We start from the raw sequence: 26,157 nt of genomic DNA, 5'->3' as shown, positions 1-26,157 counted from the left end.
CCAGTTTTCAAAATTGGGTGACTTGTGTTTGGCAGGTTTGAAATACATCTGACTGGGTGTATCAATTACGTAACGCATAAAGGCATTGATACAATCGAATGGCTGCGTGGTGCTGTTATAAGTTTAGTCTTTCAGTGTTTAGAAAGTGAAGGCAAGAATGTATTTAGAAACGTGTTTCAAATATGGATGTCAGATATTATATTTTATTGAACACCATCACTGACCAATGTTCAGAAATTTGACACATGATGTTTAGCTTCTAAACGTGTTTACAAAGTGAAGGCAAAATTGTGTTTTGAAAAGTGTTAATTTCTAAACACTGTTTTTGCAGTGTATAATAATTAATATTACGGTACATTTATTTGTGATTCCTTTCTTTTCCTTTCTCTGTATATCCTTATTCTTTCCTACAATCTTGTGCGAAAATCGTTGGGACAGATGTTTTAAAGATCAAATTCCTGTGAATTGAACATGACGCTGAAAATACATGATAGGTTTCATAGGTCATATTATGTATTTGTTTACTCCTCTCCCCCTCCCCCCCCCCCCCCGAAACAATGTTGGAGCACAGGTTGAGCTCAACTACTGTCCACTATTTTTCACCATTCAACATTGAATAAGGGGAGCGGGGATGCGTGAAATAAACAAACTGACCTAATATTGATAACGTGAATTTGCATATATCTTTATATTAAAAATAAAAGGATTGACAAGTTTATAAAACCGTGTATATAAAAAGATGGCAAATTGATTAATCTAGTCATAGCTGAAAGAATGATCAAAATCGAACAACGCGTTTAGGAGAAATGGTCATATTTATGATATTAATGTTGTACTTTAACATTGAATAAGGGGAGTGGGGATGAGTGAAATCAACAATCTGTCCCAAGCTTTTCGCGCGGGATTGTAGGCCTACACTTTATCACTCCCTCACTCTCTCTCTCTCTCTCTCTCTCTCTCTCTCTCTCATCTGTTTCTCTCTCTCCCGGCCCATATCCCACTTGCCCTCCAACCACTCCCCCCCCCCAAACACACACACCACACAATCTCTTCTCCCTCTATCTTCTACTTTTGCAGTAAAATTGCTTCAGTAAAAGTCATTAGGTTATTAGAGGTCATATAATGGCCTTCCATCGATTCTGGTACATGGGATTAAGGACATGAATCGATTTTGTTTATAGCACCTATACAATTACAATAGTGGCCCCTTTTGTGATGTCGAATGCAAATATTTCGATGGTCTATATATTTTGAATACAGTCCTTCATTTCAAATATATAGTTTTGGTTTCTCTATTGTTCAGAAACCAAAAATCAAGGGATTAAAATGTGGAGATGAACTGGTATGCAATCATAACAATATTGTGCTGGGAGGACACAAGAGGGTATATATAATCAAAAGTATAATGGCCTATAACCATACGTATATAATAGCCTATTGTGCTAACATTTTCATTTTCTATCAACGCGGGCGACTTTTGATGCTCTCTGCCGTAGGTGGCACACTTCCATGACACCATAAAATTACACCCGAGTTCCAAGATTCGTTTGATAAGTTATGCATAGACATCGTTGAGACATAAAGGATGGATATATACGAGGCCTAGGCCTACATGTAGAAATCATGTGCATATATTGAGGGGTGGGGGGGGGGGTGTTTTGTTTTGTTTATTTGTCTGAAATATAAACGATGCATGATGATGTAGATGATTTGATTATGAATTAGATTATTCCCCGGAAAGCACAACCCATACCTCTTACCTATGTTCCCTCCGCCACCTATATATAACCTCCTCCCTCCCCCTCCCCACACTCGATTTCGACTCTTCCCTATTATTCCACTCCACTCTTGAGCTCCCCTCTCCCCCTCCTTCCCTTCCCACTTCCAATGCTCTCTCCCCTCTGTTTCTCTTTCTCCCTTACCCTTACCCCCCCCCCACACACACACACCCCCACCCCCTTTCCATGTCGATATCTTCTCTCTCTCTCTTCTCAAATAAATAAATTGAATAAAAGTCAGTTTAAACCAGCTTTCTATGATATTGATCTTCCGTCATGCGACATGCACATAAATAGAGTTGTGTATAATAGTGTTTATATCACTGAAGTCATAATCTGTCAAGTGTCTTTTGTAATTTCTGTGGAAATATTTCGATGGTCTATATATTTTCACAGTGAAATCAGCTTAGGCTATTTCGTAGTCTCAAGTCAATGCTTTCAAACTAAATCAATGCTTTCAAATGTAGACTGCTTTGTTCGACTTCTCTGCTCGTGAATATTGCACTGCGAAATTTAAACATTTCTTTTGTATACTTAGATCAGGTAACTCGAAAATTGTGTAATTTTATTCGTCACAACACTTATAAGAAACTGAAACCAAAACCGAAACTACCTGTCACAAATGTTTAGTTTTAAACAAAAGGTAGAAACAATGAGTTCGATATCTTGTGATTCAAGTGGTTAGGCAGGACAATAGGAAACCACGTGACCAAAACCAAAACCAAAACTAAAACTCAATATTTGAAATGAGGCAATCGGTTTTGGTTTCAGTTTCTTATAAGTGGTGTGAATCGTAAAATTATTTGATTTGAAGTTACCTACTCTAAGTATACAAAAGAAATGTTTAAATTTCGCAGTGCAATATTCACGAGGAGAGAAATCGAGCATGGTAATCTACATTGAAAGACGTGGTTTACAAAACCGAATAAGCCTAGGCTAATTCACCTGTGAAAAAATATAGACCATCGAAATATTTGCATTCGACATTACAAAAGGGGCCACTATTGTAATTGTATAGGTGTATAAACAAAATCGATTCATGTCCTTAATCCCATGTACCAGAATCGATGGAAGGCCATTATATGACCTCTAATAGCCTAATGACTTTTACTGAAGCAATTTTTACTGCAAAAAGTAGAAGATAGAGGGGAGAAGAGATTGTGTGGTGTGTGTGTGGGGGGGGGGGGGTGGAGGGCAAGGGGGATATGGGCCGGGAGAGAGAGAAACAGATGGGAGAGAGCATTGGAAGTGAAAGAGAAGGGGAGGAGAGCTCGAGATGAAGATATCGAATGTAGGGGAGGAGGAGGGGAAAGGGGTAATTTAGGGAAGAGGTGGTTATATAGGGAGGGGAGCCCCTCTTAAAGAGGTATGGGTTGTGCTTCCCGGGGATAATAAACTAATTCATAATCAAATCATCTCCATGCATCGTTTATGTTTCATACAAACAAACAAATCCCCCACCCCGCCCCATCCTTCAATGTACGCGCATGTATAGGATTTCTAGGCCTAGAGCTCGTGAGTGTAATATGCCACCTACCTTCGACAGAGAGCATCAACTGTCGTCCGCGGGATAGATTTCCGATATCAATCATGACAATAATTATGTTAGCACAATATGCATAATAGTGTTATGATTGCAGACCAGATCAGCGCTACTTTTTAATCCCTTGATTTTTGGTTTCTGAACAAAAGAGAAACCAAAACTAAAGATTTGAAATGAGGGAATGTGTCTTCAAGAAGCAAAGTTACAAGCATTTGATTAGACGAAGGTCAAGTTTTAAAAGTGACAAACTGGCCTATTCAAAACTCCACGGACTCTTTAGGCCAATGAAAAATTGATAAAATAGTTGTATGTTTTACTTTTTTGGTTGACTTCATGGCAACATGGAATCTGGTCGATGCTAGTTCACACATAGTATAATATCAACATGAAAATGCTTTTTTTTGAAAAATTTTTTCTTGGGGTCCGAAATGTCCAAAAAAGCACCAATAGGGATAAATGTCAATAGGAATAGTGCATGATGGGAAAGAGGGAAAAAGGTCTATATAGACGAATCCAACGAGCCAAGTCATGGTCAGGATTTGGTCGGCCATATTTGGTTCCCCGCATGCACCAAACAGGTGTTGTGAGTGTCCAATTGGGTGGATTAAGGGGGTGCTACACCCCTGGCCAATTTTGTGCCTATTTTGCATTTTTCTCAAGAATTATAGCGCATTGGTGACAGGTAAGATATGTATGTTATAGGGGCAGACTACAACCCACTGCACTGAAAATTCAGCAACTCAAGGCAAGTAGTTATTGATTTATTGATCAAATATTGGTTTTCCCTCGTTTTTGACTGTAACTCCACAACTGTCGTCTATGCTGAAATAAAAATTTCCAGTGCAGTAGTTGTGGTCCTTGCCCCTATAATATACATATCTTACTTGTTACCAATGCACTATAATTTGTGAGAAAAATGCTAAAATAGTCACAAAGTTGGGCAGGGGTGTAGTACCCCCTTAAACCTGCTCAAAATTCGATGTTAGATTCTTTTGTGTTGTTCTTTTGTGAGAATTCAGTTTAAAATACCCTTCAAGGCCGCATCATTTCACATTTTAGGTCCCCGTCGCGGCTATGGCTGTCATTGAGGAGTAGGAATGCGTGAAATTGGATTCGTCTATAGGCTTATATAATTTGAAATTGCTCAATATTTCAAAATGTGTTCAACATTTAATTAGACAGTGTCAGAGAGTCAGGACCGACAAAGGAATAGCAACAGCTAGGAACTAATTTTTACTTCCAATCCTGAACGCAACATCAGCCCTATTGATCTTCTGGCGGAAAAAGTTCATTGTGAATCGGATGTTGTTGTATCACAGGTCACATTTGAGTTCAACCTGAGAGGTATCTTCTTTATCGCTGAAGTGTAGGCTAAAGTCACAAATTTTCTGCTTTATAAATGTCAAATTCTGCTTTCTACTGCTTTGTAAATTTTGCAATTTTCAAAATGTTTACTTTGTTTGCAAAAAGTTTAATTTTATGATTTTGGCCTGATGTATAGTCCGTATTTTATGGTAAAACATTCTTTATTAAGTTACATTTTGAAGTATCTATGACGTACATTAATGAAGTTATTGGCAAAATAGTAACATTGTGACGTCGTAGGTCTAATTTTGCCCCCCCGACGGCGAAAATGAAATTTGGTCTGATTTTGATTAAAATAATCTAAAATTATTTGTCTTGACGCAAGAAATCAGAATAAAAGTTTAAATTATCTAGGGTGCTTAACCATATAACACAACAATTGTCAAGATCAAATGGGTTCAATAGAACTCAATGGGTATTGTCCAATTCTGATGGGTTTCCAAGATAACGAAATATCCTACATAGCGCAAACTATTATTTTTCTATTAAGACAAATAATTTGAGACTGTTTTCAACAAAATCGGAGCAATTTTTACTTTCACTTCCCGTGGAGCCAAATTAGACATTTTTTTATGATGTCACAATATTACCTCTTTACGCATAGTTCCATAACCGTACACCATAACCATACTTTTTATGAATCCTTAAGACTAGTAGAGGAACACATCAGAAAGTCCGAAGAATTTTGCCCCAGTGTAAAGGTTCAACGACCTTTACCCACCAAATAAGGGGGAAGGTTGAAATGCCTCCATAGCCTATAATGATCTGCGCTAGTATAGCATCTACAGCAAATCTAACATGATTTGCAGATGGTTACGGATTCTGAATTGTAAATTCTATACTTACATAACGTTATGTAAAATTTATCTGTCCGTGCGTTTTGCATGCGTTTGTTTCGTGATATACGTGGTATCTTCTTTATCGCTGAAGTGTAGGCTAAAGTCACAAATTTTCTGCTTTATAAATGTCAAATTCTGCTTTCTACTGCTTTGTAAATTTTGCAATTTTCAAAATGTTTACTTTGTTTGCAAAAAGTTTAATTTTATGATTTTGGCCTGATGTATAGTCCGTATTTTATGGTAAAACATTCTTTATTAAGTTACATTTTGAAGTATCTATGACGTACATTAATGAAGTTATTGGCAAAATAGTAACATTGTGACGTCGTAGGTCTAATTTTGCCCCCCCCCGACGGCGAAAATGAAATTTGGTCTGATTTTGATTAAAATAATCTAAAATTATTTGTCTTGACGCAAGAAATCAGAATAAAAGTTTAAATTATCTAGGGTGCTTAACCATATAACACAACAATTGTCAAGATCAAATGGGTTCAATAGAACTCAATGGGTATTGTCCAATTCTGATGGGTTTCCAAGATAACGAAATATCCTACATAGCGCAAACTATTATTTTTCTATTAAGACAAATAATTTGAGACTGTTTTCAACAAAATCGGAGCAATTTTTACTTTCACTTCCCGTGGAGCCAAATTAGACATTTTTTATGATGTCACAATATTACCTCTTTACGCATAGTTCCATAACCGTACACCATAACCATACTTTTTATGAATCCTTAAGACTAGTAGAGGAACACATCAGAAAGTCCGAAGAATTTTGCCCCAGTGTAAAGGTTCAACGACCTTTACCCACCAAATAAGGGGGAAGGTTGAAATGCCTCCATAGCCTATAATGATCTGCGCTAGTATAAGCATCTACAGCAAATCTAACATGATTTGCAGATGGTTACGGGATTCTGAATTGTAAATTCTATACTTACATAACGTTATGTAAAATTTATCTGTGCGTGCGTTTTGCATGCGTTTGTTTCGTGATATACAGTTTTTCGCATCCACTCAATGTCTTGACATTGAATTGCGTAAACGATGTTACTTTGCTTGTCCTTCGGTTGCTTATCCTTGGGATGGACTAGCGCTTGACACAGCGTGTTCTTTGGTTTGAAAGACACCGGTACCCATTTGTCTTGAAAGATCAGGCAAAGTAACACCTTGATTTATTTTAAAGAAACAAAGAACACGTATTTGTGTTAAGGCGTGGGGTATGGGCGAACTTGAAGTACAGGTATCTGGAGAAGGGAAGCAACGGGTTACCCCAAATCACAGTGACAGGTACTGACTGGGCCGCCGAGTGCTAATATATATTTATTTTGGAAGGTTCGTGTTTGTTATAAATTTTGGGGCATTTTTCCAAAATTTGATATTTTTGGTGATATTTTAAAAAAAGCGACATGCCAAAGACAAATCTTTTTGCACATACTTTGTTATAATACAACTCTTTTCTGCATACCTACGTTACAATTCGTTTTGGTGATTTAGTAATATTACAAATTTTGTGACTGCATTTTGGCGTTTTCGATGCGATTTTAGGCTTACCATGATTTAACGTTGATATCTGGTCTTGCTCCTTTTATAATTTTACTTTGATGGTCGGCTTTTGTAAATAACAGAATGTAGATTGGCTCTGAATAAGTATCGTAGTCCTCTCGGCGGGTTTTTTCATGATATAATTAGTTTGTATTTGCATGTAACAACCCAAAATCTACCTCTGAATTCAGGGTTCAATGCTGTTATCGGAATAGCCTTGGACTCAAACAAGTGCACGAGTGGCGAGTATGGTTTTATACTTCCCGCATTGATGATTACGTCTACCCCTAATAATATACTTCTTTGTATATGTTGACTGTAGCTGGTATACAAAGAATTGGTTACATGTCAATGACCATTTGGTTAGTATGACTTCAGGGATAGACCCTTTGTGCGCCTTTCTATTATGCAGAATCTTTACCCGCAGACATGTGCCCGTGTCATGTGCCAATATGGCGTAACGTTAAAGGTTAATATATTTCTTTGACATTGAGTAGACTGTGTGATTCTGTGGCCGAGCGGTCTAAGACGTTGTCATTTCTTGGGTGCTTTTCTGAGCGTCACTTGTTCGAAACCGTGCGTCTATTGCTTTTCTTATGCTGCTTTATTTTTCCAACGTTGGGCCTAGAAAAACTAATTTGTAATTTATTTATTTATTTATTTATTTATTTATTTATTTATTTATTTATTTATTTATTTATTTATTTATTTATTTATTTAATGACGTTTTGAGGGTCGAGAGAACAGACACATTTATTCATTTATTTATCGATTGATTATTTGATGATTGAGTGAGCAGATTTATCGATTTCTACTTTAGTTGTGGGACTTATATTTGATTTTGAATGACAACGTACATTAGTATTGATTTTTTTCCGTTGAAGCATTATCAAGAATTCACAGGTTTCAGTGCAGATAGGAAGTTGGCTTAGTGGTACTATCCGTTGATTCAGAACCGAAAGATGCCGGATTCGATTCCCACCTATGCCTAATTTTTTTAAAGACTTGGAAAATTATTGCAGTAAGTTTATTTGGCGCGCGATCTCAGTTATTCATTTTCTGATGGCTGTGCCTCTTACAGACACCCTCCCTCTGGAATCCAAACCACGGTTTGCTCTTTACACCTCCCTTAAGAATATAAAAATGAGCTGGTATTATAGTCCATGAGTTGTAACTAAATTAATAGGACGCTTTCATATTTCTTTGGTAGATGATACCATACCATTGAGGTTAATCGGCAACGCAACCAAAAGAGCCATCGTAGAAGTCTCCAATGGCATATCTTGGGGTAGAATCTGTACTGAAAGTTGGAATCATAAACATGCAGATATTGTATGTAGACATTTTGGATACGATGGGGCATTGATGGCCCTCACCATTCCTCATGAAGTCCCAATAGATGAGCAGAAGGAAGTGATTTACAACCCTTCAACGGAAAGTTGTAGAGACACTCTTGATTCCTGTATTAAACACCCGGTGACTATATATTGTGACTGCAGGAATGACAATGCCGGTGTTATATGCCGTGAGTGAAAACATATTTCCCGAGTTATAAAATCCAAATATAGCCACCCATTGTTATCTGCTAAATGCTGGTCTCGACTTCCCAAAATGCCCACATTTCGTCATTTCCTGGGGCGAAACTCAAATGGTGCTGCAGTACAAGCGTCACTTTCCTCTAGCTATTCAATTTATTATCACTATAATAAGGCACATGTGTCACTTAGCCTTGGTCCAAGGCTGGGGCTAAAGTCGCCCATCAGAGGTATACCACCCTATGCCATACATAAATTCGCCAAGCACCATTTTCCTAAAATCAAATTTTTTCAAAAAAGGAATCTAGTTTGGCGGGGGAGGGCCTCGAACCCATGCCACACCTTGCCGGTTTTATAGCTATCGAACTAATGTCAGTATCATATAGCAGTACCAATGCGTTATAGACCGGTTGTCCACCGATTCATAAGTAGCCATCTTGAAATTTGAAGCTATATACATAACTCCAACATATTATGACAAGTAAAGGTAGAAAACGTACATAATTTAGGATTTCACCTGCTTAAAAATGTGTATAGCGCTAGCTATATTGTTGATAATTGTGTGTTTCTCAGAAAATACGACAATAGGGGCCTCTATATTACAGTACACAATACATATATCGAGCATTTTGACTTCGGTGTACGTGGTCACCTCACCGGCTTGAAATTCACTCAATATAAGGTAAAAAATTAAGAGGTTTTGTCGTACAAAAGGATATTGTTATTTTCAAAACAGATCACTAATAAACAAATAAGAAGAAATTTCAGAGAAAATAATGAACAAAGTGAGAAACTGAGAAAAAAATAATTAAATAAAATTTTGAGCAGTAAAATAGATAAAGATAATAACAAAATAAGGTTATAAACATTCTTGATTAAGTTCATCGGGACTGTAATATTCCATTAATTCAGCATTTTCTTCTATACAAGTCCAATTGAAACACTTACTGTATGGGACGTTTCAAGAGCTAAGGTCTGCTCTTTTCATCAGCCAGATGATGCTCTGATCTGCTTGGGTTGCCAGTTGACTTCTTGTTGGTATTGATTGAAGTAACACTGTCATCACCAGAAATCAATACATCATAAAGGTGGCTTAATTTGAATGTGCCATCAACTCTGTTCATAGATTGGGTGCCCTGCCTCCGGATCCAAATGGATTCCTTGACCCATCTTGTATACTTGTCATTTTCAGTTGTTAGAATTGCGCTATCCTCCCAATAGTATCAAATTCACCAATGAGACAGAGCAAGATAATCAGATTCCATTTCTTGACACGCTTATTGTGCAAAAACCAGACGGTTCAATTAAACTTCTTGTTTACCGGAAAAAGACACACACCAACCAGTATCTTAACTTCCAATCCCATCATCCGCTACAACACAAGCTAGGTGTGATAAGAACTTTACTAGACAGAATGAACAAGGTAGTAACATAAGAGGGTGACAAAGAGGCTGAAAAACAGACCGTCCAAACAGCTCTCCAGAAATGTGGTTACCCTCAGTGGGCCTTTGAAAGAGTGGAAAGTGCCAAAAAACAAAAGCAGGAGCAAGTTAAACCAGCTAAAAAGAAAGATGATACCAACAGGAATAAAGGACTTGTTGTTATCCCTTATGTTCAAGGTTTGTCAGAAAAAGCACAGCGGATTTTCAAAAAACATAATATTGTCACAGCAATGAAGCCCATAACCACTCTGCGTAACATTCTGGTACATCCCAAGGACAAAAGAGAAAAGGATAACATCACAGACTGTGTATATGAAATTCCATGCCAAAGTTGTGAAGCTACTTTATGTTGGAGAAACGGGCAGAGCGTTTGGTACCAGAAAACAGGAACATGTGAAATCAGTGGAAAAAACATCGAAAAACAGATTTACCAGGGCAAACAGAAAAGCATCTGAATCAGAATTTCTCACTTCTGCATTAGCTGAGCACGTACCTCAAAATAACCATGTTATAGGCTGCATAAACGTTCATGAAGTGAATTTCTTAAAATTTTATTTATTTATTAAATAATTAATTAAATAAATAATTAACTAAACAAAAAAATTAATAATTAAACCAACAAACAACCAAACAAATAATAAATAAGTAAATAAATAAATAGATAATAAACAAACAAACAAACAACCAAATAAATAAATAAACCAATATACAAACAAACAAATAAACAAATAAATAAATAATAAATCAATTAATCAATCAATCAATCAAATACCCTATTAATCAGGGCGACCGCAAAAGTGAAACCACTTGGCCGCCATATTGGGGAGGGCAAAAAGCCATAATCAGTGGTCACAATCGTGCGAGCCCACTATCATATTACGTGACAGTCCAACATCAAGGGGTGACACTAAATTCACGGTTGTTCTATTATGCACCCAAACCGAATGACAAATCCCGCTGGTTTGCTAGTTAGAAAATGAGGCCAGTTATCCATCGGTTATGAATAATTCATATTCGACCCCTTAATCATGTACAGTTCATCTTCACTAATCGGACATAAAGTTATTTGGCTCCCAACACGGAATTGTCACTCAGTAGAGGATCACATACATGACTTAAATAGTGGGCCCCGTCGTCCCTATTCATGACACTGGGTCCTCTTCTACGAATCCAGATTGATTCCTTGATGCGTCTTAAATGGGTATTAATAAAAATTCATAACCAACAAATGACTTGAAGGTAGCCCATTTAAACTTCGATCTCTTACTAAATTCAAAATAACCATTGAAATCAATGGGGCATTTGTGAAAAAACATCAAATATACACCTTAAAATGGATGTAATTTAATTATCCTACACATTTCAACCGATTGAATGCTACCATTTCATGGGAGATTGATAGCTCAAAGCATCCAGTAAGATTTTGCACCTTGAATATCAAGGAAAAACAAACAAACACAAAAAATATCAACACAAACTAGCACAAGTTGTAAAAGGTTGGCGAGTTTGGAAGTGATTGATTTCAATCACGTCCGCATTGGGAGATATTATCGTTTGCGCCAAAACTTGATTGATAATATCATTTGAATGCATTCCTATAATGGAATAAAAGCATCTACAATTATCCAATTCCAGTTATTATATCTGAGATATCATGTAGCCTTGTAGTCAGCTCCTGTTCACCCCCCTTTTGAATGTGTATATTTTTGCATTTTTCTCAAAAACTAATAACACAGTGGTAACAAAAGTTATGTATATTATAGGGGCAAGCAATCAAATTACTACACTGGAATTTCAGTGACCCAAGACAAGCGGTTTGTTATTTATGATCAGAAATAAGGTACCGCTAGGATGTACCTCGTTTCCTATCATATATACTGAACCGCTTGTCTTGAGTCACTGAAATTTCAGTGTAGTAATTGGATTCCTTGCCCCAATAATATACATAACTTTTGTTACCAGTGTATAATTATTTTTTGAGAAAAATGCAAAAATAGTCACAAATTTACCACATGGGTGTAGTACCCCCTTAAATCCACCATTTTAGGCAAATTCACTACATTATGAGCACCATAATGTAAACCATTATGTCGACTCATTTTTCTGCGTTAAAATCAAACTTTTATACAGCCTATAATTATGCTAAAGCAGAATCCAACACCGGCCAGCAAATAATGCTCATTCTAACCAACAGCATTTTACATTTTGTATCAAGGTGAAAATGATCTGATCAGACTGGCAGACTTGCAGAAACGCCTAATATCAATAAATAACCAATCGGGTAGTTTATTTGCCGTTGAAGTTCAAACTCAACCAACTCATTGGTTCAAGTTGTGTGCAACAGACTTTCAAAGCCATTTTATCTTTGAGCAGCCCGAGTTGTGCGAAACGGATTGTAGTAACTCCAGTGTAACAGATGTAGCAATTCTGCTTCAGGATGGATTTGGAGGCTACTATCATGCTGTTACTGTAGCGCCGGGAAACTGTTCAAACTTTGGCTTAGTCCAAAGTCATTTCTACCGCAGCAAAAGTAAGTATTGTAATAATCAGATAATGGAAGCGTCCGACTATCATCCTGCTACTCAAGTAGGATGGCACATAGGCACTTAACTTTCGTTTCCCCGGTTGTACAGTTGGTAAAATCTGGTAAAATACCATACCAACATTACCATGTATAGTTTAACCTACAACGGGAACCAATTTCTGATGTACAGTTCTTCTTGTCTTGAGTTATAGGTACAAATGTCAAATGTCAAAATTGACCTTTTTAGGGCAATCAGTCATTATAAGCGTGATAAGTGGCGTGACATGTCTTCATGGGTTAAGGGTTAAGTCAAGACGTGATGGAAGTATGACAGTTTGAAAGAGCAATCATTGGGTGCAATTTACAGACGGTTGAACCGGGGACCTATGTATTACTTGTTATTATAAAGTATTATGAATATGGTGTTTCAGGGGCATGTAATTGCAGTGGCGTGGGGGGGGGGCACAACTTGTAAATATTTTTTGCCGACGGGAGTTGTGAATTGTTGACCCCAAGTTTTGGCAAGTGCGGTCCTAGAAAATTTATTTAAAAAAAAAGGGGGCGGGGTTAGGGCAACATTTTCCAAAAATATTTCACAGCGTTTTTACGTTTATATATCATATCCAAGATTTGAAGTATTGGGCGACATGTTTTTGTTTTGCTTTTTACGTTGTACACATCAAAATTGTCTATTGTTGACCCCCAATTTTGTAAGCCAAGGCCCGTCGTTTAAAAAAGCGTAGTAACGGCCTAAGATGAACCAATGATGAGCGGGCACCGGCCCCTGCCCCCCCCCACACACACACACACACACTGGCTACGCCACTGTGTACTTGGGAGCATTTTTATTGATCAACCTTGATAGAGCAGACGACTACCAGTTTTCTCCAACTGTTGCGGTCTTCGGTTAGCGTAACAATTTTGATTAGCTGCGTTTCCTCTTCCCCTGTGGTGGAATATAAAGGGCATAATTCTTTCACAGGCTCGTTGTCGGCCAAATGAAAAGCAATAATTTTTTCAGTAAATGTCAGAAGAAAACTACAATGCTTGGTACTGTTTTTTCAAACCCCGGTGTTAACCTTAGGTGTAAAATTTAGGCTTCTAATGTAAGATTTTCCATTTTCACAGGCTTCAAGTTGCCCCGCGAGCTTTTTGGGGGTCAACGTTTTTGCTTTTCAAAGTAACATAATTTGCAAACGAAAGATATTTCCCAACTTTCTTAAGCACATCACATAAAGCTATATGTCATAGTTTTGCAAGAATTTCGGTTTTGATTGCACCATTTTTCAATTCCGACTACCATTTTTGTCAAAATCAACTCGCGAATGTACACATGGATGGATGATTTTGCAAGCCACAATAGAAATATCGATTATTTCTGCTGGTTATATTAGAAATGAAGTACTGATTGAACATTTGGCCAGTCGCAACATAACCTATAGACCCACACGATGTGCCTTACAGAGGTGGGAAATATCTTTCTTCAGCAAACTATATTAGTTTGAAGCGCTAATAATGAATTCCGACAAAAGCTCGCGGGCGAACTAAAGGCCTACAAAAATAAAAAAATTATCACACTAAAAGCTGATTTTAACATGTATCGATCGACGTTTAGTGCGACTACTGTCGTCCTGACTGTATAGATTACTCATTTAAAATATGATAGATGCATAGAATTGCACACTTGATGACGTCGCCGAAGCCACCGCGGTTGTTTCTTCGATATGTCGACGATACATTCTGTGTGCTAAAGACCTCACACGTGGAAGTATTCACCAGTCACATCAATAAGCAGGATAAGAACATTCAAGGACGAAGAGGAAGACAGGCAACTTCCTTTCCTCGATACTCTAATCGTGCGGGTTAGCGACGGTAGTGTGAAGATTAAAATCTTCAAAAAACCTACGCACACTGACCAATATCTGAGTTTTGAGTCGCACCACCCTCTGTAACACAAATTAAGTGTGGTCAGAACGCTGATTCACAGAAGTGAAATAGTGACGTATCCTTCGGATAAGGAAGAGGAGGTATCGCACATTAATTCAGCGTTCCGTAGTTGTGGAAACAGAGATTGGACCTTCTTACGCGCTTGCGAAAAGAAAGATATATCCATCTCACAGGAAACTGTGTCCGAGTCCGCGAGTATGGCCTTCAGCCTTCACTGTCACCTTGCCTTACACTGAAGGCACCTGTGAACAATTGCGTAGAGCGTCCAATACAACAGTCAAAAAAACAGTCTACAAAATTGCATGTTCAGATTGTCACGCCACATACATCGGAGAGTCGGGCAGGAAGTTGGGAAAGAGACTTGTGGAACACAAGTCTAATGCCGCCGGCTCCATATCGGCTGCACAAGGACATGTAAAGGCGAGCAAAAACACGCACCAAATAGAGGGGGACAAGGTAAAAGTACTGTAGAAAGAAACAAAAGAATTTCCGAGGAGGGTCCTGGGAATTATCCAGATCAAGAAGCAAGGACCTTCATTGACCCGAGACACAGGATTGGAATTAGATCATGCGCTTCTAATCAATCCAATTGTTAATCTCGTCTTTATTTTTTTAAAATTATTAATTGCTTTATCGTTTCTCTTGATTCAGGTGTAAGTGATGATGTATTCGGAATACACACTTCTATTCTTTCTTACACTGAGAGTTGTGATGGGCGATGTAACCATGATGACCACAAGTCATGCCGATGTGATATCGAATGCCTACAGTTGGGAGATTGTTGTGTAGATTACAACTCTGTTTGTTCTACAGCAGTTTCTGCAAACATAACATCAGAACATTGGATTCACCCCATATCATACAAGTGCCATGCTAACCTCGCTATTAGCGGAAATTTATTACCTTCAGGTCACATGTATGCTCCTCGCAGCGGCCTGCAATTGGTTTCAACTTGTCCATCGTCATGGAAGGAATCTTTCATTATATTCCAATGTGTGAATCAGGCTGACGGAATGCCTGTTTTTGACGAATTTGGTTACAACTATCGCAACATTTTCTGTGCTATTTGCCATTACCGCGAACTCAACATGATACATCCTTGGAAAGCAATACCTTTAGACTCACGAGATTGTTTCCGATCATCCATTAACATTAGTGGTACATTTTTACGTATGTCAGATAATGATGTAGTGGTAGGCAATCGCATCCGGTGGTGTTATGCTGATCCTTGTAACCCGTTGTCCAATTCATCCTTAGTCAAGTCTTGCAGATCATATCTTCATTTACGATGCGTTTGTGTAACACGCGGAACTATCAGAGATTGCCAAATATTTAAAAATCTTCATTGTAGCCGATGCATTGACGATGATTTGCTTGGATTAGAGTTTACCGAGCTACCCATGGACTACGAAGGAGAAAGATGCTCTTTGCCTTTGTTGACCGGATCTGTAAGCATGTGGAAATTCAGATCTTACTCTGCAGTAGCAACAACGCCAGCACCAGTCATCCGATGTGTAATGGGTGAATTTCGTGACCCGACAACGCAATTATGCCGCAATGTATCATGTAGACCTGGATTTTTGGTGTCGTTTTCTGGACGATGTGTTTTAAATAACGATACCAATTCATTTACAACCTACAACTGGAGTTGCACTCAGCGAAAAATGATGATTTTCTTCAAAAGTCAATCATTGGATTACAGCAGTGCATGTGTCAAAGAAAAACTAGCCAATTTAGATGTCGGAAATCAGATTATTCTAGATTACTCTGATAAGGAGTTTGAAGACATTGGAATAAAGTGGACAGTATTTGAATTTAGTAGCATATACAGTATTGAGCTCCTGCAGAAGATTAAAGACAAAATGCAACCGGAATTCATTAAACAAGAGAGGTACTTTTGTGGTGTTACTGACGTACAAGCATACATATCTTGCGATAAACGTTCGGCTAATGCGACACTTGTATGCAGAGATAGCTGGTATTCAGGAACTCCGTTTGAATTTTGGGATATCTCAACTAAACAACGACATAATGTGCTGTATTACGTTACCAAAGACATATACATAGTTTTAGAATCAATTATCTACTATGAAAGCTTCGGACTAGAGACTCGTGATCTGCTTCATCAAAGTAAGATGTTACTTGTTTGTGGTAACGAAGTGCGTGACTTTCTTGAATGCGTTTTCGTCACACTAAAGAAACACGAATATACTGTCGACATTAACAAGACGGTTTTGGTCTACAAAGAGCAGGACATTAAAAAAGGTGACTTCTTGCAGTTGCCTGATGGAAAGGCACAGGTTTGCATTGATTCAATATCAGATGAGGTTAAGAAGGAAATGCTAAATTCGCTCTTCCTAAAGCCACTTGATATTGTTAGTTTGGTTACCACTTGTTTTTCGCTTGGTGGGTCCCTGGGAACACTTGCTACGTACATGAGATTCAAGCAACTTCGAAATATGTTTGGATATGGAATCATATCACTTGTCGTTGCGCTTTTTATGGCGCAAGTATTTACAGTGTTTTCAAGCACTGTTTTCCTTCCGGATACACACTGCGTTATATTTGGCGCTATAACTCATTACTATTGGCTGGCTACGTTTATGTGGACGACCATCTTAGGCGCGATTCTGCTGCAAAAGTTTGCATTGAATATGACGAATACATCTGACGGGGGTTTAAAGACTCGCCTTTTGCAGCAGCTGCTAGGTTGGGGATTACCCCTGCTTATTGTCGCACTAACGGTGATCCTGCATTTCTGCGAGTGTCTGCCGCCAAGTTTGGGCCCGGTCTACGACAACACTACATGCTGGCTTCGTGTAGGAAATGTGAATCTGCTTGCATTTGGAATGCCAGTATCTCTCTGCCTAGTTACCAATATCATAATTGTCACCTTTGCACTAATTAAGCTTCGTAAAGCCAGGCAGCGATCAAACGTATTGCAACACAAGTCAAAAAATGAAAATGAATGGAGAGAGCTCATACTCTTTGGCAAGGTAAGAACCCCCCCCCCCAGACTTGCCGTTTTATTGAAAATCACACACTGAGCAACCCGTTACGAAATGAAGTGAGGACACACTGGGAAATTTAATGCGTTTAAATACCTAATTTGTTCAACTTCGTCTATCATATACACAAAAGAGTAGTAATCTGGTAATATTTGGTGCTGCTTTTGGAACCGTGTTTTAGCGAGCAATTCAGGGTTTGATTTATAACGAACCGGTAAACAATAAACCGTGATCAGACGACTCATCGGTTTGGCGAGCAGGGCGCTCTATCCTTAAAATTTACCTCGTTGGTTCCATACTAAGTCTCATATAGTGGCAAGAAGTTTGAATACACACAGTTAAACAATCCACGAAAAAAATGTCGTCCACGTGATATGTAATAGGAATAATTACCATAGTGATAGGTAAAAACCATTTTTAATGAATTTCCCTGCTCTATAAGTAAACTGCACTCATCAACTGCCATATCTGTGCATGAAAGCATTCATATATTGAATACTATACCGGTCTTTTCCAAGAACGTGTTTCATAGTGTATGTGCTAAATAACGGATAAACATCCTCACTATAGCTAAGTTGACCTCAATGTTTATCAGCAAAGGCAAGGGGCTGGTTTATCTTTATGCTTGAGTAAACCCCATGCAACCACAAGTCTTATTGTGATGTAGCGTTAGTTTTAAAAATACGAGCCATGAACAGAATATGATGCATGTACTCATCTATAAAGAAGCTCAAAGATACTAATCGTAAGTACACGGACGTAATCATTATAATAATGTAATAAATCATTATAATAAAGCTACAGCGATGTAATTCAAACGCGAGGTTCATACGCATCGCCCTCAAGCATTGGAGTGACCAGATCTGATGTTAGACTTTTTTCCAGCCGCCTTGTTCTCCTTTGTGACGAATGAGCACAATCAAGTTTGGAACCGAGACTAGCAATATTCAACGCCGTTTGGAACGTCGTATAATTTCTATAAACACAAAAGCAAACTCACGGTCCACGCACCACGCACCACGTATGTTACATCGCAATCTCTCGAATCAATGGTGCGATGCAGTGTTCTAGCGTACGTACGTTTGGTGCAGGGCAATACATTAAAATATTGTTTTCACTTATCGCTATGATAATTAATTCTGTTACATCACTACTTTTACAGCGAATTCTCTGGACTTTTTTTTTATGATTCTAGTTTTCGATTTAATTCAACAGGTTCGTCAACGATAATAATATCAATTTATTTTATTTATTTATTTATTTATTTATTTATTTATTTATTTATTTCGTGAAAATTTCTTTGTCGCATTTATTTCCATTTTGCTTTAAATCAATACACATTTTAGGTCAATAATGAAATCTGAAGAAATAATGAAAAATGAAAAAGTCACCTCACCAACCTGGAAAAAAAATGACGATAAACTCGGAATTGACTTTCATGGGCCTAATGAGCTGGAGCCCAAAGAGTATAGTGTAAAATTGAACAATTCTGATGTGCTTACTAACTTAAGGGATCTGGAATGAGCGTTTTGAGCGTTTCGACAGTATTTTTATGGAACATGAGAGCACCTCAGACGTATCGAATTGCATTTTGAATACGAAGCATGGCTGTATGATATCAAATAATTTTCATTCTTTGAAAAGCACTATAAAATACAAATTTTATGACAAATTAGACAAATTTGATATTTTGGGGTTTTGGGGAAAAATCCATATCTTCAATACGAAACGTAAAAAATATGTTTGTCTTTTTTTCACCAATTTGATCCAGGTTTCATCAATTCTAGGGCTTTGTTGGGTTGTGATGCTCTTTGCAAGTGCTGCAGATGTTGAAGCCATCTGGTGGATTGCTATTGTGTTTTCTTCACTTCAAGGCGTCTATATATGTGTCGCCGTTGGATTCAGTGAAAAGACTCGTCAGCTGTTGATGGGATAACTTGGTCTCTTAAACATAACAAATGAAATTAATCCAGCCCACGTTGTTTTGACGGAGTAAATTATATGATGCATGGACTTATGTCCTGATAAATATTAGTACATAATTGAGAATAGCCTGAACAAATAGCACAATTAACATATTAATGTTTCTGCACCAACTTCGAAATCGTCAAATCATTTACTGTATGATTTTATGTATTTGAATGTTCTATTCAACATTAGTTGAACTAATGTTTTTGGAATCCAATACGCCTAAAACGATAAACCTATACACCTAATTTATAGTTCTTCTGGGGATGAGTCGAAGGTTAAAATGGGCTAAAACTTTATAATGGCCCCATCCTGTTGTAATGTGTCTCAAATTGCTCCTTTCATCACCTGGAATAAAACAAATATTGTTATACGGTGCTTAGGTCAGGGGTTATAAATAACATTGAATAGGACATAATGTCAAAAATTTCATAAACAGATGTCAATATTTAAACATATTCTGATTTCTTCGAAACTGGTCTCAAATCGCTCCCATAAACATTAGCAATATCAAACATAATTATACTTAATTCGCAATATTGGTTCAATTTTTAATGTCATTCCTCCCCCCTTCGCAAATTAATGCAGCCAATGTCCAATATGAATATGTACAGATGTAACCTTTACCCTTAAAATCTACAGTTTTCCTAGAGATAGTTCCTACTTTGTTTGCGGAGAGGGGTAATTTGATACAGATTACGATCACAGATTGTTACGATTGAATCGGAGCATTTTGAAAATGTATCCCCTGTGCGAGATATTTGATAGTTGACCTACTGAACTATATAACTCCGGAACTATGCACCGTAGTGCATTGTATGGCAATGGTATTATTCTAGTTTATCATTTGAGGTATCACAAGAATGCCAAAAACATTGGTTCCACTAACATGACTAATGTAGCAAGTCAAAATGCTATCTCAAACGAAATCGTCTTTGAAATCATTAAGCTACATGCACATACTTGTATTAATCTATAAAAGTACGTTATAATAATCATGATAATATGATATTGTTAAGTCAACTGCATAAGTTTGCGACTCAGTTTGACGCAGTAAATTAAATTATGCACAACATTTCTGTACCGACTCAGAAATCGTCTTTGAAATCATCAAGCTACGTGCCCATACTTGTATTAATCTATAAACATACGTTATAATATTGTAAAGTCAACAATATCAGCTTACGACTCGGTTTGACGGGGAAAATTATATTATGCATAATGTAACTGCACCAACTTCGAAATCGTATCTATAAAAGTACGTTATAATAATATTGTAAAGTCGCCTTAATCAGTTTGCGACTCTGTTTTGACGGAGTAAATTATATCAAATATTACTGCGCCAACTTCGAAATCGTCTTTGAAATCATTAAGCTACGTGCACATAGGCCTACTTGTATTTATCTATAAACGTACGTTATAATATTGTAAAGTCAACTTAATCAGTTTGCGACTCGGTTTGACTGAATAAATTATATTAAATATTATTGCACCACTTCGAAATAGTCTTTGAAATCTTTAAGCTACGTACAAATACTTGTATTAATCTAAACTGGTTTCAAAAAGAAACTTATAATTTTTCACAAGGTCAGATCTTAAAATCCCGTATCTCAAATTGAACCGAAATTACACACAGGGTTACTTCAATACTCTACTCCAAACACATGGCAGTAACCAAGCAGTTTCATAACTGACACAACAGTATAATGCACTGACATGGGACAGCTTCTTAGACCACATTCACAGGCGAATTCATCCAGCAAAAGAAATCTGTGAGAATGCGTACATGATTCTTACACAGGTGACAATTTCCAAAAAGTAAGTGAAATAGTGTGGAACGGTGCTGCTTCTGCTTTTTCACACACTTGTACAGGTCTTGTTCCACACTATTCCACATACAGATTTCTTGTGCCAATTATTGGGCCGTGAATATGGTCCAGAAGGCTGTTCCATGTCAGTGCATTTTGCTGTTATGTCGGTTGTACACCTGTTTGGTTTCTAAACAGTGTTTTGAGTAGATTATTGGAGTAATTCTATGTGCAACTTTGGTTCATTTTAAGCAGAGGATTTTAAGATATGACCTTATGAAAATTATAAGTTTCTTTTTTAGCCCAGTTTATAAACGTACGTTATAATATTGTCAACATAATTAGCTTGCGAGACTCGGTTTGACGGGGAAATTATATTTCTAAGCATAATGTTACTGCACCAACTTCGAAATCGTCTTTAAAATCATTAAGCTACGTGCACATACTTGTATTTATCTACATGTATAATAGTACGTTATAATATTTTAAGGGGTACTACACCCTCGACAAATTTGTGTCTATTTTGCATTTTTCTCAAAACCTAATAACACACTGGTAACAAAAGTTATGTATATCAAAGGGCAAGGAATGCAATTCTTACTGATCATACCGTCTGTCTGGACTGGTACATACCAACTATTTTGATACAGCCTGTATACAAGTTCTAAGATACTCAAATTCGTGGACAGAATGCAAGACCATCGCCATTGTTCGGTCTGTTTTACAAAGCTGCTAATTTACAAAGTTAATTTGGATACTTTTATTGGAATATTGTTGGAAATAATGTTCATCATAATAAATTAATTTAGATAAATAATTGTATAGTACAGTATATGTGATGTGATCAAGCAAAATCAGTCGGATATAGCCAAATAAAGGAAGTATTTTCCTTTTGTTTACCATTGTTTTGGAATTTTAATTCAATGTGGTTTTCTGTCAAATGTAGTTTTGCAAATGCTGTTTAGGCTCATAGACTCATATAAGAAATTGAAAATTGAATATGTCAGACATCATCAGACACTGAGCTACTGAAACTACACTTGCGATATTGTTATTTATTATTTTCCTTTTATCATTAGATTGTTCAATATGTAATTACGTTTTTTTCTGACAACTTTCATTACTCTTCTGATAATCTGTCCTTCCCGGGTGAAAGTGCAAATATGAGCGGAGTAAATCATTGTTATATTCTATAAGATATTATAGCCCCATCTATTCGCCACTTGCACGGTTCCGCCATTATGCACTATGTGCGGGGAGAGCCTCGAACTGGCAGCATACATGAATGGGAATTGAACCAGTCATAACATTCTGTGTAAGGTTACGTAATTCTTCCTTTCATGTATGCTGCCAGTTCGAGGCTCTCCCCGCATATAGTGCATAATGGCGGAACCGTGCAAGTGGCGAATAGTTTAATACATTTGATGTATTTTTGCGGACGAACTAATGTAAACAACATTTATTTTCATTTTAGACTTTTTTATAGTCTATGTTTTCTTCATTTCAGCTTAATTTAGCAGTTGTCATGGTTGTGTGTAAATTCCTATTACTATTAGATACGTTGTAATAAAACACGATTTTAAATATTTGTATATTAATTTTCTCTGAGGGTTTGCAGCAAAATTGATATTTTATTTTCCTTGGTATGGGTTTCAGTTGTGGCTAGTAGTCAGGTAATGATGATGGTGATGATGATGATGATATGATGATGATGATGATGACGACGACGACGACGACGATGATGATGACGATGATGATGATGATAATGATGACGATGATGATGATGATGATGATGATGATGATGATGATGATGATGATGATGAGTTACTAGACCAATTGTCCGTTCCTGTCTCAGTATCAAAACAACATTGACTGGTGGGTGCAGGAGGGGGGTTGAGAATTTCATACTAAATTAAATCCTCATCACTGCCATCATCGTCACCATCACGACTCTAATAATCATCTGACATCAGTTGTATTATCCATCATCATCATCATCATCATCATCATCATCATCATCATCAACAACATCAACAACAACAACAACAACAACAAAAACAACATCATCATCATCATCATCATCTAAACCATCATCATTATCACCATCATCATCACCATCATCATCATCATCGTCGTCGTCATCATCATTTACACTATAGCCACACAAATAGAAATCTTACATTAACTGCAAGTCATCAGAAAAACAAAATATTATTGTTTAAGAAATTATTGTTTTATTACTGTGCGCACAGTTTGCAACAATAACATCAACTGCTAGATTATGCTCAAATGAAAAATAAAATAGACTTTCAAAAATCTATAATGAAAAAATATTTTGTTAATGGTGTAAAAAAAAAAATCGTTTTTGATTATATTCTTCACGATACTATACAATAAGTAACGGTTGTTGGCGACATAAAATTAAAAAAGGAAACACATTTTTATGTAAGGAGTGTAAAAAAGGCCAAAAGAAGCTTAGTCATAGGGAAAAATCAAATCATTCAAATGAAGGAAGAAGATGGTAACATCATCAATGACAGAGATAGAATAATCAAAAGAGCAGAAGAATTTTACCAAGACTTATATGACAGCAAAACCCCAGTACCTGATGTAAATCTGGTCACAGAACATGAAGAGGAAGATATCCTTGATGTGGGAGCAGATGAGGTGGAAGCAGCTTTGAAGTCAATGAATAATGGAAAATCTCCAGGGCCAGATGATATCGTGGCAGAAATGCTAAAGTGTGGAGGAGACACAGTCATCCAAGCATTGGAGCTCATTGGCAAAACTCTTTACGAAATGTCTAAGAACCAACACCATACCATCAAGTTGGAAGAGCGCTAATGTTATTATCCTGCACAAAAAAGGCGATACAAAAGATCTTAAAAACTACCGGCCAATTAGCCTTCTCTCGCACACATATAAACTCTTTACCAAAGTGATCACAAACAGATTGACCACTCAACTGGACGAAAATCAACCTGCAGAACAAGCTGGCTTCAGGAGCAATTTCTCCACAATTGACCACTTACAGGCAGTGAATCAACTTGTTGAAAAGTCTAGGGAATACCAGCTGCCCTTATGCCTTGCTTTTGTGGATTATGAAAAAGCTTTTGATTCGGTGGAAACAAATGCAGTCATCCAAGCACTCAAAAACCAAGGCATAAACAAAATCTACATAAAGACCATACAGGAAATATATACCAATGCCACAGCTACACTAACACTTCATAAGGACAGTGAACCAATTTTCATCAGAAGGGGAGTTCGTCAGGGAGATACCATGTCACCCAAGCTGTTTGTAGCAACCCTAGAAGAAATCTTCAAAAGATTGAACTGGGCTGATAAAGGCATCAATGTAAATGGAAAGAAACTAAACCATCTAAGGTTTGCAGATGACATTGTAATCATGCAGCTGAGTTGGAAGAAATGTTAACTGATTTGAGCAATGAGAGTAGGAAAGTGGGGCTAAAAATGAACATGTCAAAAACAAAGGTCATGTTCAACATGTATGCAGATAATAAGGAAATCAAAATTGGAAATGAAACACTGGAACATGTATCCAAATACACTTACCTAGGACAAGAGATTTGGCCAGATGGGAATCAGCCGCAGGAAATAAAGAGAAAAACGCAAGCAGGATGGGCAGCTTTCAGCAGACACAAAGATATACTAACAGACAAACAAATGCCAAATTGTCTGAAAAGGAAACTTTTCAATCAATGCATCTTACCTGCCATAACATATGGAAGTGAAACTTGGACATTAAACAAAGATATGGAAAGGAAACTTCAGACTACACAACGAAGTATGGAAAGGATGATGCTGGGGTATACAAGGAGAGACCGGAAAAAGAACAGCTGGATTAGGGAACAAACAAGAGTAAATTAGGGGTTCATACATACACGCTATGTAACGGCGCGCGTGATTGGTCGAGAGCCGGGCATAAACAGCGTTTATGCCCGGTGTCCCGGATGTGAGATCGCCGGGTAAGGAAAATCGTGTTTTTTAACAATGTTACAGGCAGTTTTTGTTAATATTTTCATGAAATAAGAATCCCAAAATGTTCTGGTATGTATGAACGGGGTTCATTCATATATTTTCATGACTAAATGGTTGTTTATGCCCTCGGGCCGCAAGCGGCCCCTCGGGCATAAACAACCGTTTAGTCATGAAAATATATGAATGAATCCCTAATTCATTCATAGGATTGAGGGCATAAACAGCGATCATGCCCGAAATCCTATGAATGAACCCCGTTCATACATACCCAACATTCTTAGCAATTCAATATAGATGAAAATAATAAGGGTTTACAAGTTTAAATAACATTTCCATACCGTTTTCCTTCATAAATTGGAAGAAAATGAGTAGGCCTACTTGCAGGAGCAGCTCGGCTCATGAGGTCAACGGCCGGGAGTCAACGCGTGATACGCGTCATCTTTTGCGCCCGCGTGAGATGGGCGCGGTGACATGCGCGTATACGCAACACTAGCAAATCGTGGATCGTGTTAATTGGGTTCCAACGCTGCGTGACGCAGCTTGTTTATGCCCTGCGTACTGGTCATAAACGGTATTTATGACCAGCAAAAAAGAGCGCAAATCCAATCAGAAACGTCGTAATATCGTGAGTATGTATGAAGGATGTGTTAACAACAGTAAAAAGAATTAAATGGAGGTGGGCTGGACATCTGAGTAGGATAACAGATGAAAGATGGAGTCAGCTCACAACAGAGTGGCAACCGTTGTATGGAGTAAGGAAAAGAGGAAGACCTCGAGCTAGATGGAGAGACGAGCTGGTCAGCTACCTGGGAACAACAGCCTGGACAGGAATTGCAGGAGACAGGAGAAATTGG

The sequence above is a fragment of the Amphiura filiformis genome, chromosome 11 (genome assembly GCF_039555335.1).
Source record: "Amphiura filiformis chromosome 11, Afil_fr2py, whole genome shotgun sequence".
In the NCBI taxonomy this organism is placed as follows: domain Eukaryota; kingdom Metazoa; phylum Echinodermata; class Ophiuroidea; order Amphilepidida; family Amphiuridae; genus Amphiura; species Amphiura filiformis.
This window is presented reverse-complemented; position numbering follows the sequence as displayed.